We start from the raw sequence: 16,796 nt of genomic DNA, 5'->3' as shown, positions 1-16,796 counted from the left end.
CCATGTTTCCAACTGTTGTATCCAGTTTTACAAACCTGGGTCCTTGCCTTGCAAGCACTTTACCAGCTGAGCCGTCACCTTGGCTAGCATTTAATCATTTTTGGTCCCAAATTCTCTTTTCACATTTACACATGTCATCTTTCAAGGTCTCTTCAAGATCCTGTCTCCTTAGTATCCGGAGCCGAAGCTGCCCAGGCTCCTCCAAACCTCTCCCCTACTTTGTGTGCCTTTGTCTGTTATGCTAACCTGTCACACCTCAATGGAGTGCCCCCAGGATTGCAACGCGATTTTCCATCTCATAGAACTGTTAAATCACACTAAAACTTATCTGTTATTTTAAAAAATTGTTTGTGTATTACTCTTTTGCCTGCCTATATGTCTGTGTGAGGCTGTTGGATCCCCTAGGACTAAAGTTATAGACACTTCTCAGATACCATGTGGGTGCTTGGGATTGAACCCAGGTCCCCTGGAAGAGCAGCCAGTGCTTTTAACCACTAGGCCATCTCTCCAGTCCTAAAATTTACCCAGGACCTGGGTAGGCACTGTGACCGACCATGAACGCAGCGCTTGAGAAGTATAGACAGGGGATTCCCAGGGTAAGCTTGTTTACTTAGACTAGCTGAATCAGCAAATTCAGGATTAATTCAGGATTAGAGAGCTATTCAAGGAACTTCTGGTCTCCACACACAAGCACTTTAGAGTGTGTGTGCACACACATACACATTTATGTACATGTGTGCCAATACACAGATGAACACACACACAACCCTAAATACTGCAGAATATATATCTTAAAAGCTACCATTAAGGCCCCTCTGCTTGCCCAAAAGGAACCATGATTAAGAATTTGAAAGAAATCATCCATATTTCTATTTTTATATTATATATATGGCTTTGTAATGGTTTTTATTTTAGTAGGATTGCTTCTTTCCTTCCTTCTTCCCTCCCTTTCTTTCTCCCTCTCTTTTTTTTTCTCTCCCTTTGTTTCTCTGAACCCTGGGCATTCCTGGTGCTTTGTTTGCATGTGCTGGACCTTTGAAAGAATTCTCCCGAGCCAGCTATATTCTTCCTTGGCGGGGCATAGAGTAAGGACGTATGCATGTGCCAGTGTTGACCTGTCTAACCCCGTAAATGATCCCGTTTCTCCCATGGTGAACAATGCTTCCGTGAATATGTGCAGACTCGTTTGAATATGCAAATTATCTCTGTATTTATGTAGCCATGACTTCTTTAGGACATCCCCTTCAACATCTTGTAGATGAAGTAGAAATATAGTGAGCAGAACTGAGGTTGAGGGGTCTTGCACTCTGTCCTGAGCTCTTTGTGAGGCCTGTTACATGTTAGTGTAGCTTAGGGAAAGGAGGCTAGACACCGACTTAAGTGTTAAGCTCTATACCTGGGCTTCATCTTCATATTGTTAATAGTCATCTCAACAAAAATTGGAAATAATTGTTCCTGAACTCAGTGTTATTCTAAGACTTAAATTAGGTTGTGTAATTATACATATATGTATATATGTGTATATATATATCAATATGTATGTATATCATTTATCAGTAAATGCCTGGAAAAGAAAATAGAATGTATTTGGAAAGGAAAATGATAATTGGTTTAGAAACGTAGCAGAATACTAGAATTGGATGGTGCAGTACTCTTTGGCACTCTGTCATTAAAACAAGTAATGAGCTGGGCGTGGTGGCGCACACCTCTAATCCCAGCACTTGGGAGGCAGAGGCAGGCGGATTTCTGAGTTCGAGGCCAGCCTGGTCTACAAAGTGAGTTCCAGGACAGCCAGGGCTAAACCAGCCCCCCCCGCCCCTCCCCCCCCCCAAAAAAAAACCCAACCAAACAAAACCAAGTAGTGACTGCCTAGAAAAATGGCCACCGACTCCTGGAGGTATACAACTTGGCCCCAAAGCAGTTTATCTCTGGGCAAAACTCACTGTTGTGAAGTGAACCAAGCGAATTGACTTTGGCCTCATCAAGTGGCCCCAGCTGCAGCTCAATAGCTTGATAACAGGAATCTCTGAGGACAGAGACTAACACGGTTCCCTGGAGGGAACACTGGCTTACCACTCCATGTCATTGGCCTCTCTAGGTCACCAGCCATTAGCTTCGAAAATAGAAAGTGCAGAACAAAACAGCTGCGTTAGACAGAGGGCTCCTTAGATGCTTAGGTCCTGACTAGATATCTCCAGTTTTCAGGGGACGATTCTCTACTGGAAGATTCTAGGAGTAGTTAAGCCCTATATTCTGGAGCGAGTTGAGACTACTAACTACCCGCAAAATCTTCATCAGATTTTGGAACTTATGTTGCTCTGATCCTGGGAGGCGCCCGAAACAGTCTTTGGCGTCCTTATCTCTACAGGTGAGACTCATATCGTTGGTTTAGTGCAGTGGGACAAAGCAGATGAATAAAGTCAAGATAAGGAAAATATTTCAAAATGAATTTATCAAGAGATGCTAAAGGCTGGAGAGGCTAGATACAAACGCCACTGTCGTGTGATTTCCATTATGTGAAATGTCCCAAATATGTAGACTGGGTGGAAAGCAAATTAGTGTACTTAAGGCTGAAAGAAGAGAGAGAGGATGGAAATTGTCTGGAACTATACAGTGGCCACAGGTGAACAGTACGTTGGATGTCACCACGGGTGCACATTAAAATGCTTAAAATGGTGTCATGTCTGGTATATGTATTTTTTGAGCCAGCCAGACAGGCAGACTACAGCAAGTTGAGTTGAAGCCCTGCTCTGAGGTGTTTGTTAGAGGACGTGGAGAGGTTATCTGAGAAGCAGGGGAAACCAGGATGCTAGCAGGGGTTTCCGTGCAGAAATTATCGTCTAGTCCCGGAGGCGGCAGTAAGGAGGCTCTCGGTGAAGTATGAGCCTTCCTCAGCTCCGGGTCTTGCTCTCCCCCAGGGAGTAAAGCTGACCTCAACTGTGCTGAGGCTCACTCAAAGCTCACAGATCTACCAGCTTCGTCGGTGAGATTCATTACCTGTCACAGAGGCTCTTCTGGCTCTTCAGGATATTGAAGGCCGATTTCCCTGCGATACAGAAGGGTACACACAGGTTCCCACCTTGTCTTTGTTGGAAACTGAGGCCTTTGGCTTCTCTGCCTGCCAGGCAGCCAATACAGTAGTGCTCAGAAAATATTTGTGGGTCTGTGACTGGGTGAGTCAGGCAGGCCTCACAGGAGCTGTTTTATGGGTTTTAATAGGAACCATACCGTGAAATCCGAAGCGCCACCACACTGCTGCTAAGTGATCATCCCAGCGGGAGTTTTGGGCAGCACTCATTCAGCAAACTTAACCTGAGCTGATGGTTTAGAGCAGCCTCCATTTTACGGTAAAAATGACCATCTCGTTTTAAAAAAAAGTACATAGCACCTTTGTGTAGGAAGGAAACCCCGCAAGAATTGACTCGCTTGACCCAGATATAGAAACTGAGGCACTGAGCGGAGTCACGGGTCACCAGCTGCCTAAGGAATGGGAGCGGGTTAGGAGAAATGCTACTTGAAGCCCCGATGCAGGGCAAGGGACCTCCTCAAACGTACAAAATTGACGTTGATGTTTATTTCAAGGGAAATGGCTCCCCTCTCCCCACCTCGTTTTCTTTTCCTTCCTCAATTCACAGCATAATGTTTTAAAGCAAACGTCTTTTTTTTTTCACACCTGAGCGAACTGGGCGGCTCATTTTCGCTTTGGCTATCAAAATAGAAGAGGAAGCGCCTGCGGTTTCATCAGGGGAGCTTTCGGGGCGTGTGCTGCCGGGCGTCCCGCCTTCCTGCCGGCTCACCTGGCTGCAGCCCTCAGCCCCTAGGCTGTCAGGCTGCCTTTGCCTCGCACCGTACTTCCCACCCGCGAAGCCAGGCCTAATCCTGCAGAGCTTCCGGGGGCGACTTTTTCACTACACATTCCGAGGATCTTGGACACACAAGGCTGACATCAGTATCCTCCTCCCCACCCCCAGCCCCCAAAGCCGCATCTCTCGGTGCTCGGTCCCTGGGCTGACAATTTTACCGTAAAATTGAGTCCACTACATTTAGGTCTCGGATGTTGTCTGCCTGGCTTTACTTATATTTAAATGTCAATGTCTCCACGAGGGAGGCCTGCGTTAAGACCGGACAGACCTGCCCTCTACTGACTGGGGACCCAGAGCAAGTTACCTAATGTCTTGGAGTCTCGGTTTCCTCATCGGCACCAGCACTGGATTGATACCTATGGGTTACTGTGTGACTGAAGGGCGAGGGCGCTGGAGTTCTGTCTGGTCACCCTAGGCTGAAGCTATCGAATCCAGCTTCTCTTTCCCACTTCTCTCCGTGCTCCAAGAAGGGCCAGGCAAGCTGGGTTAGGGCGTTGGCGACCCTCTTAGCTCCCGGGGCGCACTGCAGACCGCAGGGGGCGATGCGTTCCTCTCTCCACCCCTAAACTCAACGCCCCCTCGCCCTCTGGGCAGCCGCGGTTTGGGCCGGCTGCACAGTGCGGAGAAGTAGGCTCAGGACGTGACGGTCGAGCACCCCAGCCTGGACACCTGCTGCAGCCGGGTTACATCCCACCAACCCCCTCCCCCCCGCCACTCCCCGCTGCTGTCCCCTCGAGGTCTCCGCACCCCTCTCCTCCCCCCTGGAGGCCCGAGGAGCATTGTACTCACATCCGGGGCTGGGTTTTGCTTTAATGTGAAACGAAATTAACCCGGAAAAAAAGAGTCGAGAGACGGCCTTGGAGGACAGCTGAGGATAAGGGAGAAGTGTGCCGCAGGACAGGCGGGAAGCGAAGCCCCGAGGCGCAGAGCCCTGGGACCCGATGCGACCCTTGCTGCGCGGAGCGCGGTGAGTCGGGCAGAGAGGCGCAAGGGCCGGGGCGCGGAGGACAGAGGAGAGCAGGGCGGCTGGGTTTGCTTGGTGGCGCCAGTTCGGGTGGTGGACGGCGATCGGAGGTGACCCAATGGGCCACCTCCCTAGCTCCCAGGAAAGCCCCAAATGCAGCCCCTCCTCCAGTGCACTGGCGCCTCTTGGGTGACCAAGGTCGCCACCGCCAGGGGTCGGGCTGTGGGGTGGGGCGTGTGGGGGCGGTGTCCTGTGGAGCTGCAGATTCTCACGTTTGCAACGGCGAAACTTCTCCGAGGTTCAAGCACAGGGGTGGTAGCCCCTCAAGGACTGCCCGGGCAGCGGGTAGGGGAGGAGCGCAGAGAACGTCCCAGGCAAGTCCCTCAGGCACGAGTTGGGTGCTGGAGCCTCTTCCTTCTCCTTCTCACTCCTTTTTAACTTGGCGCGGGCCTAGAATGCTACCCCGGGGAGACTCCTCCTTTCGTCGGCTCCCGCCATGGGCTTCTGGGATTCCTGGCAATAGAGGTGACTTGGTGGAAAACGTAGGTCGGTTCCAGGTTAGATAACCCTTTCGAGGGGAAGCCTCAAAAGGCTGTCCCCTTTAACGTCCGCGCTTCCCTGTTCTGCTCAGCCATGGAGACTGTGCCCTTAAAATTTAAAAGGAAAAGAAAAGAAGAAAGGAGAGATGGGGCCAGGTCGTGTGGGAAGGAAAAAAAAAAGTATCAGGGCATGACCAGGGCACCCTTGTACACCTTCTGCCCTGGGCAGCCCTGCCCAGAGTCTTTCACCTTTAAGGCTTTCTTCCTTCGTGAACATCTTCCGTTTGTACTCCTTCTGTCTCTGATTGGACTCAATTAAGAGTTTTTCAGAGGCGCATAAACACTAGAGGAGGAGCAGGGGAGACCGAACCAGTTGTGGCTCCTGGGAGCATTTTGGTTTGCAGTAGAGGCTGAAGTTCCAAAATTGTGCTGGTGTTCTTAATGTCTTTGATTAGCTGTCCCCCATCCCCCACTCTTTCTTTCTTTGTTGCCTCCCGCCCCCCCCCCCCCCCGGAGGTGTATAAAGCTTCCAGCAACAGCTAAGCAGAAGACACAGGAAGGGTAGAAGTTTTATCTTCAACTTGGTTGCATCTAGTGACTTGTTAATAATAATAATAACTTGGTAATAAGAACGTACTAAGTTAGCAGTGGGCCAGCAGCTCAGCCCGGTCTTTAGGGAGCTGTCAGACTAGTGAAGGACCCTGGCTATGCAGGACATCAAACTGGAGTCCTTGGAGTTTGGAGAAGCCAGAATAGGATTTCTGAAGCATAATCAGTGGCCTTGGCAGACTTTAGCTTTCCCTGGGTGCTGCCTGAGCCAGGGTTCTAAGAAGAGTAGAGTTTGTTGAGCAAATGAATGAAAGCTATCACTGAGAAGAAACAGAAGAAAGGTGGGGCCTCAGGTTGTGCCAGGCAACTTTTCTCTAGCTATTGTCTTTAGACTGATGAGTCCTTTGGCTGTATCTGCAGATGTCTTTTTACAGATTATTGGTACCTTAGTGGAGTTTTAGCTGGCTTACATGGGAGCCTTGCCTACCTCTTTTAACTGGCGAATTTCTACTCGGGATCAATTTGGGAACTGCCTGTCGTTTGGTGGAGAGATGGCACACCCTTCTCTTCCCTTACATTAGTGCTTGCTGCTTCTCCCTTGTGTGAAAGGAAGTAGGGCCTGCAACCTCCCTCATGTCATCCCAGGGATGTGAAGAGAACTCAGATCTCTTCAGACTGGGGTTTTATTGAGGGACACAATCCATCCTGGACACACACAGGGTTTGGTGGTTGGCTGCTGCCGAAGCGACTCTGCAAATGCAGGAAAGGAACAGCAGAATGTAGCTCCAGATAGAGAGCTTGCCTTGCACAGCCCCCCTCCCCTGACTCTCCTACCCTCCAGCCCCAGAGCAGTGTGGGAGGGAGACAAGTGTTAGCTGGCCCACCAAACCCCAGGAGAGCAGCAGTCCTGCACTTGCTCCCAGGTGTGTGCTACAACACTAGACAGACCAAGGAGCAGGAACACAGCCATGTATACATCCCGCTGGTACTTCCTCGAGTCGTGATACAGGTGTACATCTGGGCGATGTCCCTGTGGCTGGCTAGATGGCTCAGATTGAACTGGATGTAGACTGCTGATGCTTTTTGGGTCTCAGAAAGCAAGGAGGCTTTCTTTATTCTGTCCCCTCCAGGGGGCCTTGGTTGCTAGGAGTTTGGGCTGGGCACAGCGCTCCCCTTGTGAGATCTCTCCCCCATGAACAGTTTAGTTTGGGCAGTCTTACTTTCACTTTCTTGTCTGTCTTGGTTTAAGCGGGATAGGACTCAGCAATCTAATCTGCTAGGCTTTGGAAAGGAAGGAAGCAGAACAAACATTATTGCAGTGTGACAGGCTGTGGGGAGAGAAAAACCTCTGCCCTGCCCAGTAGAAGCCAGTAACCAAGAGAAAGGATTGGCTAGACTGGGAAGATGGGCACCATCCTTTGGGGGATTGTATCTGGAAGACCTTTGATCCAAATCTTGGCTCCCAGAATCTCAAAACACATGCTTTCCCATCGAACACACAGGTTTAAACAACCCCTTTGCCTCCCCATTGCTTTGCCTGGTGTTTACTGGTTGGCAGTTAAGAATTTCCAACACGTTATTTATTTAAGTCGGCAGAGTGATTGTCTCTGTTGCAAATGAGGAAACAAGTTCAGGAGAGTCCAGCGGTTTGTCCATGTTTGGACCCAGGTTCTCTTCACTCTAAACCCTTTAAAGCTTCCTGTGCCATGGGGATGGGTGACGGAGGTCGGCTGATTCTTTTTTGGTGGTCATGGATCTCTCTCTCTCTCTCTCTCTCTCTCTCTCTCTCTCTCTCTCTCTCCAAAAGTTTGAAACTACACATATTGATCCTTGCCACCTGCTTATCTAAGCCTCGCCACACCCAGCCTTTCTTCCTTCCCTAAATCTAGAGACAGGGTTTGAACAGACACGCGTAAGGCCATGGAGTACACTTTGCAGAAGGGCAGGCGAGAGAGGGGAAACATGTAACTATGGGTGCCTTCCTCTGAGTAGAGGGGCTTTCAGGTTCTGAGCTCTGTGGAGCTCAGCCTCTCCAGGCTATTTATATCCCAGATGTGGCCGCCTGCCTGCCTGCCTGCTCGCTCAAGGACCTTTCTGGGAAGGTGATCTGATGAGCCTTTATTTCTTGCCTGCGGCCCCTCCAACTGCATTTTCTCCCAATGTAGATGAGAGGAGAGGTCCAGAAGGTTTCAAATATCTCATTGGTGTTGTCTTCCTTTATCTCCCTTCCAATCAATGTTCTTGTCCTTTAAAATTTTCTCCCTGACCCTGTATCCTTCCTCCTCCCCCCAAATCCTGGGATCCAGAGGAGGTCGGGCTGTCTGAGGGTCAGAGTGGCAGCACTCTTTCTGAACCTCCCCATTCCTGAAGATGTTTGCATTCCTCACCCAGGCTTCCGCTGGAGACACAGGACCCGGGGTCGGTACATTCCCTTCTCTTCAGGGTTACTCCTCCTCCAGCCACAGTTTGGAATTTGCTCTAGTGACCAGTGCAAAATGCGAGGACACTGTGGCTGGATTCTGGAAACTCATGCCCGGACATTTCCCGGGCTCTGTCTGCCCCGTGGCCAGGCTAAGGAATCATCTCCACAGTGGCTGTGCTGTGTGCTCTTGTTTTCCCAGGGCCGTTAGCATTTATTTTTGAGGCTTTACCGATCTGTGCGGACACTGTATATGAAGGCGGCGTGATCGTGACTGCTGCTCTTACCTCCACACCCAGGTCCTGTCTGAGACCTCTGATGTCATTTCCTGTACACTTTCTCCTTATGAGTTTAACAGATCCAGGTCAGAGTCTTCACTGCTGCCACTGGGGCTGTCTCTCCAGATCTTCTGCACTTGGAGGACAAAAGGGGAGAGAAATCCAGAACCACCATCTAAGCTCTTACTAGGTTGTAATTCTAGAAAGTTCCTGTCTTATTAACATGGACTAGTGTGAGAGAAATCTCTAAATATGAACAAAAAAAAAAAGAATCTTAAAAAAATGCATTTTCTTACTGAAACATTTTAAATGCATTTACATGTGTGTATATGTGTGTTTGTGTGTGTATGTGCATACCCCAGTGTGTGTATATGTGTGTTTGTGTGTATGTGTGTGTGTGCATGCCCCAAGAGGGCAGGAGAGGCTGTTGATTCCCTGTAGCTGGAGTTACAGATGGTTGTGAGCTACCCTGTGTAGTGCTAAGAACCAGTCTCTTGTGGGTTGTTTTTTGTTTTGTTTTGTTTTGTTTTGTTTTTCGAGACAGGGTTTTCTCTTGTGTTTTGAAAGAGCAGCAAGTACTGTTAACTGCTGAGCCATCGCTCCAGCCCCAACTAGATCATTTTGAACTGGAATTATAGTATATTACTTTATAGATTTATCTTGTAAGGTGGACAATACTGCTGGAGGCAGGGTTTCTGTAACTGCTTTCTCTCTACTGACTTCACACACATCAGAACAGTCCAGCAAATGAATCTTTCTTATTCCAACCACATTAACTACCTCAGGAATCAGGGAGCTGATACAGACAAATGCCAGCATTTCCTCTTTTGGGGTGTGTGTGTGTGGAGTGGGGGCATGTCCACATTGGCAAGTATTCTATAGATGAGCTACTCTCTGGCCCGAACCACAATTTTTTTGTTGTTGTTGAGAATTTTATTCATGCATCTGTGTTTTGTTTTGATCAAATCCATTCCCTTCCCTTTAATTCCTTCCCCCTCTCCCCCAGCTTCATCGCACACCCTCACCCCCACCCCCGCCAACTGAATTCACTTCATGCCGCCTGCGTGCCCATGAATGTAGAGAGCCCTTTACTGGAACATGGGTTAGCCTTTCAGTTATGGCTACTCCCATAGGATTCATGCCACAGTTACAGTAGTGGGCATATCTTACCAGGTCAGCCATTGTTGTAGCGAGTAGGGTTCACACTGAGTAAGACTGTCGGATACTTTTCTCTTCTAGCATCAATGGAACCTTCTGGAAGGTTAGCCAGTAGCGATGAAGCTTCCAGGTCGGTTCCAGCTTGATTTGTCCACATCCTGTGACTCAGGTCCATAGGCCTTTTTAGCAATAGGTTTGAACCATCAAGTTCTGGAGTCAACAAAGAGCATCAGCCATGGCTTGTAATGTCTACAGGGACCTTATTGACCAACAACTCCAAAGTGATAACTTACACCTGATGTGTGTGTGTGTGTGTGTGTGTATGTATATATATATATATATATATATATATATATATATATATATATATATATATATGTATATATATATATATTGCTATACTATGGTGTCTGAGAGGCATTATCTCTGTTATAGGGAAGTTCCTTTTAAACTGTGTGGGTGTGGGTGTGTGGGTGTGGGTGCATACTTGTGTATTTTAGGAAACTTCTTTAGTCCTGGCCAGCTGCCTCTTGCACCATCTAATAACTCTATAGTTTTGTTTCTTTCGAGACAATGTCTCATGTAGCCCAGGCTGGCCTCAGACTCAATATACAGTAGAGGATGACTTGGAATTTCTCATCTTCCTGCCTCCACCTCCTGAGTGCTGGGGGATTACAAATGTGCTCCTTCATGCCTGGTTCCTGTGGTGTAGGGTTGCATGGTAGGCAGGCAAGCAGCACTCAGCCAACTGAGCTACATCTCTAGCTCTCTGTAAAATTTTATTTAGAATGTTGGATTGTCTGTCCACCTTTTCTTTTGCTTGTTCAGCTGAATATTTAATTAAAGATTTTTAGATTGATTTATTTATGTATATGAATGGTTTTGCTTGCGTGCCTGTGGGATTCCCTGGAACTAGGGTTGTACGTGCTGATGGGTGGCCAGATATCTAAGTTAGGGTTTCTGTTGTTGTGAAGAGACACCATGACCATGGCAACTCTTTTTTTTTTTTTTTTGGTTTTTCAAGACAGGGTTTCTCTGTGTAGCTCTGGCTGTCCTGGAACTCACTTTGTAGATCAGGCTGGCCTTGAACTCAGAAATCCACCTGCCTCTGCCTTCCAAGTGCTGGGATTAAAGGCGTGAGCCACCACGCCCGGTCCATGGCAACTCTTATATGGGAAACCATTTAATTGAGGCTGGCTTGCAGTTTCAGAGGTTCAGTTCAGAACTGAACATAGTGGGACATGGTGCTGTGCAGGCAGACATGGTGCTGGAGAAGGAGCTGACATCTTGATCTCTAGGAAGCAGGAGTCTATGAGCCACACTGGCCATAGCTTGGGCATATGAGACCTCAAAACCTGTCCCGATAGTGACACACTTTTTCCAACAAGACCACACCTAATAGTGCTACTTCCTATGGGCCAAGCATTCAAACACAGGAGTCCATGGGGCCATTCCTATTCAAACCACCACACCATACCATGTCAGAGCTGGTCACCAAGTCCTCTGAAAGAGGGACACGTGGTCTTAACCACCGAGCAAGCTTTCCAGCCCCAGCTTATTTGATTTTAAAGTTAATTTGTCAGCCAGGTTGGCCCCAATCTCTTTCATCAGTCCTCAGTTTCCCTAGTAGCTAAGACTGCAGGTGCACTCATCATGCCTGGGCAGTTTTTATTTGATTATAGTTGTTGTTGTTTTTTGTTTGTTTGTTTTGTTTTGTTTTTTTTGGCAAGGTCTATGTAGCCCAGGCTGGCCTTAAGCTTACTATGTAGCTGAGGATGACCTTGGTCTTCCAGCGTCTACCTCCAAGTTCTGGGATGATAGACAAGCACCATTATGTCTGATCATTTTCTTTGTTATTATTGTAGTGTGTGTGTGTGTGTGTATGTATGTGTGTGTGTGTGTATGCTCCCTTATATAGATGCATGTATGTGAGTGCCTGTATGGAGGTAAGAGGACAATCTCAGGCATCCGCATCCTTCAGGCATCTTCCATCCTTCCGTTTTGTGTTTGAGACCAGGTCTCTCTACGCCTAGAACTTCGCAGAGTAAGCCAGGCTAGCTGGTCAGTGCATGTGTGGGCATCCCGGTCTCCACTTCATCCGGGTTGTGATTACAAGTGAGCAGCTCCACACCCAATTTTTTTTTTTTTTTCTGAGACAGGGTTTCTCTGCATAGCCCTGGCTGTCCTGGAACTTACTTTGTAGACCAGGCTGACCTCAAACTCAGAAATCTGCCTGTTTCTGCCTCCTAAGTGCTGGGATTAAAGGTGTGCGCCACCACTGCCGGACCACGCCCAAATTTTTATCTGGTTCTCGGAATACTAACAACAGGCCACCAGAAGAACAGCCATTTTTTCCTTGTTAAAACTTTGGAAAGAGCTGGGGAGATTTTTATGTGGATCTTGAACTTAAGTATGCAACACTTGTGAGACAAGCACTGTCAACCACTGAGCCATTCCCTCAACTTTACCCGTTTATCAACTCCACTTCCATATTCTATATCTGTGTATGTTGAATGTGTGTTACATGTGTGTGGGTCATGGGTGTGTGTTGCATGTGTATATATATATGTGTGTGTTGCACGGGTATGTGTAGACCAGAGGTCAACCTGAATGTTGTTCCTTGGATGCCATACATCTCAGATTTTTGTTATGTTGTTGATTGGGGTGTGTGTTCATTTTTATGTTTTGTTACTTGCATGTTTGTCTGGGTGCCAGAAGTTCACAATGGGTTTCTTCCCTATTGTTCTCTACCTTATTTTATTTTATTTTGAGCTCTGGAGCCTGGAGCTTGCTAAGCTGGCTGGCCAGCAAGTTGCCAATATATGCTTGTCTGTCCCCAATCCTGGGGCTTGGGTTGCAGATGTGAACTTCCACACAAGCTGTACATCAGTGCTGGGGTCCAAATCATACTTACGTAGCAAGCGCTTTACCCACTGAGCTATCTCCCTAGCTCTAGCCATTGAGCCATCTCCATAGCTCCACCTTCTGTTTTGAGACTGGGTCTCTTATCGGGACCTGGAGCTCACTAACTTGATAGGTTGGCTGGGCAGGGAGCTCGGGCATGCCTGCACCTCTTCGCCACTGCTGGGACTAGAGGCTTACACCACTACAACCCGTATTTTAAGGTTAGGAGATTGAGCTCATCTGCTCACGCCATAAGGACTGTGCTGTCCATGTCATTGCCCCAGCCCGCTCCCAATTTAACAAGGAAAACCCATTGTGCTTATGGTGGCTTTTGGATGTTTTTGCTGTGAGTCAAGCCCAGTTTGGCCTGGACCTCATAGCAATCCTCCTGTCTCAGTTGCCCAAGTGCCGGGAATGCAGTCATGAGTCACCACACCTGACTTCCCTAGGGGCTCGTACGAGGCTTCCCAGTTCCTCTCTTCAGAACAGTGATCAAGATATTATAGCAAAGGCATAGTCCTTAGTGTTTGCTTAGACCCAAGGATGTGGACCCTCCTAAGATGACTACAGAATAAACCAGCTGGGGAAGAATGAGCCTCTAAGAGTCCTTGGCAGTAGGAAACAAGAAACCCAACTTAAAGGGTGGAGGGAGCGTACGTACCCTTACAGCCGGTGTCTGGCTTTGGGTGATTAAGATACTGATTTATTAGACTGGAGTCCATGAAGCACAGAAAAGCTTCAGGAGAGGTGCGTTTTAGCTGAGGTTGTGTTTCTGCACTACAGGGGCCGGAGAGGCTCAAATCCTGCTGCTGGGATTACCCAGCTTTCCCCTCTAAATAAAGTAATGCATATCTATTATAGAACATGTAGACGACTGTATACAAGACTGTATACACGCACATGCGCACACACACGTGCATGTGTATGGACACACACGTGCACACACACATGAGTGCACACACATACATACACACACACTTGTACACACACCTGCCCGTGTGCCCACACTCACACATATAGATAGACACATATGTGTGCATGTACGCACACACACACACAAACATGCACACATGCACACACACACACCACCCCAGAAGAAATTACTTGAAGGCAGTGTTTTTTTTTTTAAACAGTTGTTCAATATCTTTAATATACTTGAGTGTCTCCGAATTGAATTATTTATTACTTGATCATCTAGCTGTTTGGATTGTTTTCAACTATTTTGTTACAAGTTTAAATGCAGTTTTCATCTTTCTGCTTCTGTCTGTTTATTTGGATAGAATCCTAAAACTAGAAATACTGGGTCAAAGAGCAGGAACATTTTTAGCTGTCTTGTTCCATACTGCCAAAATGCTTTTCAGAAAGGTCCCAGGTGTATAAAAATCCTAGGACCTCCCACCCCACCCCACCCAAGAGAGTGATATCTGTTTTGAGCTCAACCTTCCTGGTGCCTCTGTCTACCCTCTAGGGTGTGGTCTACTTTCTTAAGGCTCTGATGCATCTGTCTCTATTAGGATGCAGGCCTATTAAAGTTTAAAATTTCTGAATTAGCCTACCTCGTGGTTGAAGAAATATTTTTGGGTAGGAGCCTCTGGAGACCTCTCATAACAGGGTGAAATGGGCGGCCTCGGACTATCACAAGCGTGTCTCACTGCCTAGCAAGTCCTGGTCAGGAATTCCAGTTGAATGGCCAGTTAGCCTGCTTCGTTCTGCTTGTTAGTCAGCAACCCAGGGAACTCACTTTCTCTAATTTTTACTTAAAACATTAATTAATTAATTAATTAATTAACTGATTGATTAATTAATTTTTAAATTCAGGGTCTACATGAATAAACTACATACCCCAGACTGGCCTTGAACTCACAGAGATCTGCCTGGTTCTGTCTCCCTACTTCTAGATTAGAGGCATGTGCCATTTTTCATGCTAGTGTGAACTATATACCTTATTTCCATTTATTGCAATGCTAAGAACTTAAATTCTACCGAACATCTAGATCAGCATGGAATTCCCTGCTTAGGGAGGCCTCTTTGCTGCTCTTTAGGCTGAGACAGGTGGGTAGGTGGTGGTTGAGGGATGGTGGGGGTGGGAGTGAGTGTGGATTGGTCAAAGGTTTAAAATGCATAAAATAAGAAACCAATCTGAGCGTTCACCCTCACCAGTCTCCATACATTTCAAAGTAGGAACAGTTCTCAAGTAGTGAGAACTTCAGTGCATGGAAGAGTACAGCCAGACACGGTGGTGTAGGCCCACGGCCACTCAAGCCTTTCCTCCCAACAGAGGCAGGGCAATCTCTGTGAGTTAGATAACAACATGCTTTTCATAGTGAGTTTCAGCCCAGCCAAGTCTACACAGTGAGACTCTCTCTTAAAAAAAAAGTCTAATGATGGTAACAAGAATTGATTATCAGTTGCAACAAAGATGTTTAGAGAGTGAGTTTATAATAGGTCTCAATAATGCTAAATAATCACATAGCCTGTGTTCTAATCACATTACCCTTAAAAAAATAATCTATTTGCTTTTACTGTGTATATATTGAAATGTGTCTTGCCCGCATGTAAGTATGCACCACACGGTGACTGGGGCCTGGATAGTTGGGAGCTGCCATGTTGATGTTGGAAAGTTAGAACAGCGAGCATTCTTAAGCATGGACCATTTTCTATTCCCCATATTATTATCTTTAACGCATCCTTTTTTTCCATGTCAAAAAATGGAAAAAATATATATGGAAATATATACATATATATAAAATATAAAACAGAAATAAAGTTTTGGTATTATTTATAATAGAAATCTGGCTCTAGATTCACTTGCTTAGTACTTGAAAAATGATTAGGTAAACCATACTGTAATCCATACATTAATGTACAGAAATCATTAAAAGTAGTGTTGATGAGCAAGCGGGATAGTTATAACAATGTTTCCATGTTTGAGTGTCCAGCCACCGGCTCCCTCCCACAGTTTTGGTGAGCTGTGTGACTCAGCTGCCTTAGGCATCTCGGGATCCCCTCCCCCTCGCCCCTCCCCCCCATCACCACAGTTTATTCTGCATGTTGTGTACAGAGCTCTGCTTCCGATCTTTCCTTCTGGTGCACGGAAGTCCCACCCAATGGATCCGATCCATACGCATGGGCAGTCCCTCAGCAGAAGAAGCGTTCTGCAGAAAGAAGCCCTTCCCCAGCCTCTAGCTTGAGGGAGAAGCAAAACTGGTAAATCCTGCAGGCTGAAAAGGGGAACTTTGAAAGCCAGCATTCTTGGACACTACGCTGCCCAGCTTGCCTTAAGCCAGTTGGCTTTGTTCACCCTGGCAGCCCAGTGTGTTCTCTTGGATGTTACACTGATAGCAGGGCATGGTGGCTCGGACATGTAATCCTAGCTCTAGGGAGGCTGAGGCAGGAGGATCATCAAGAGTTAGAGACCAGCCTGGGCTGTATTAGCTGAGCCAGGGCTGCACAGGAGACCCTGTTTCGGATAAAAGCTGGGAGATATGTCACTGGCATAGCCAGAGCCCTGTGGCCTCTGGGGTTTCTTCTTCCAGAGCTATGTGGGCGTCTGTGGGTGGGTGTCTCTCCTGTCCTCACCCAAAGGTTCTGTACCTTTCCATGCTCGGTGGCTTTGTCTTTCAACTTAAGATCCCTGCTCCTTGAACAGGCCACATATATTCCCAGGCATTCACAGCCTCTCGGGCCTTCTTCTACCCATGACCCAGCGTGTGCTGGGCTGACTCCTGAATGCGTCTCCTAACACTTGGCCTTTTTATTTCTCAGAACTTAAACTTGCTCCACTTTGAGACTGGCGCTGGGGAACACTTCAAGAGTAGGTGGCATCACTTTGTGCAGGGTGCCCCTCCTCCACCCTCCATGGCCCCCACTTCTGCTACACAGTTAGCTTCCTTTTCAGAACCTCCTCTTCCTACTTTGGATCCCTTTCTCACCTCTTCTTCCGCTTCCTTTTTTGCTATGGTGGGCTGTTCTTAGCCGTTTGTCTGTCTACTTTATTCTTCTCATCTCTGCACTCCTTATGAGTAGTCATGAGATCTCCAGATGTCCGCAGCTTCTGTCCCTCTTTGGAATTGGCCAGCACATGCCTGAACTGGAATCTCTCTGTGGTGTGTGTGTGTGTGT

The 16,796-nt window shown here is 47.4% G+C and overlaps 1 protein-coding gene across 2 annotated transcripts in view; it reads left to right on the top strand.

The window, feature by feature from the left end:
* The first annotated feature begins 4,721 nt into the window (after positions 1-4,721).
* Positions 4,722-16,796, top strand: part of Plekha2 (pleckstrin homology domain containing A2) — a 61,749-nt gene continuing 49,674 nt past the window's right edge. Inside the window, exon 1 of one of the 2 annotated variants that reach the window (XM_021170743.2) lies at positions 4,722-4,830. The gene's annotated coding sequence lies outside the window, so the exon portion shown is untranslated. Of the gene's footprint in view, positions 4,831-5,076; positions 5,202-16,796 lie in introns of those variants that run through there. The other variant, XM_021170742.2, reaches the window with a different exon arrangement.

This window comes from Mus caroli, chromosome 8 (assembly GCF_900094665.2).
Source record: "Mus caroli chromosome 8, CAROLI_EIJ_v1.1, whole genome shotgun sequence".
NCBI classification, from domain to species: Eukaryota; Metazoa; Chordata; class Mammalia; order Rodentia; family Muridae; genus Mus; species Mus caroli.
The sequence above is the reverse complement of the archived record's forward strand: the minus strand, read 5'-3'. Positions and strand labels throughout refer to the sequence as shown.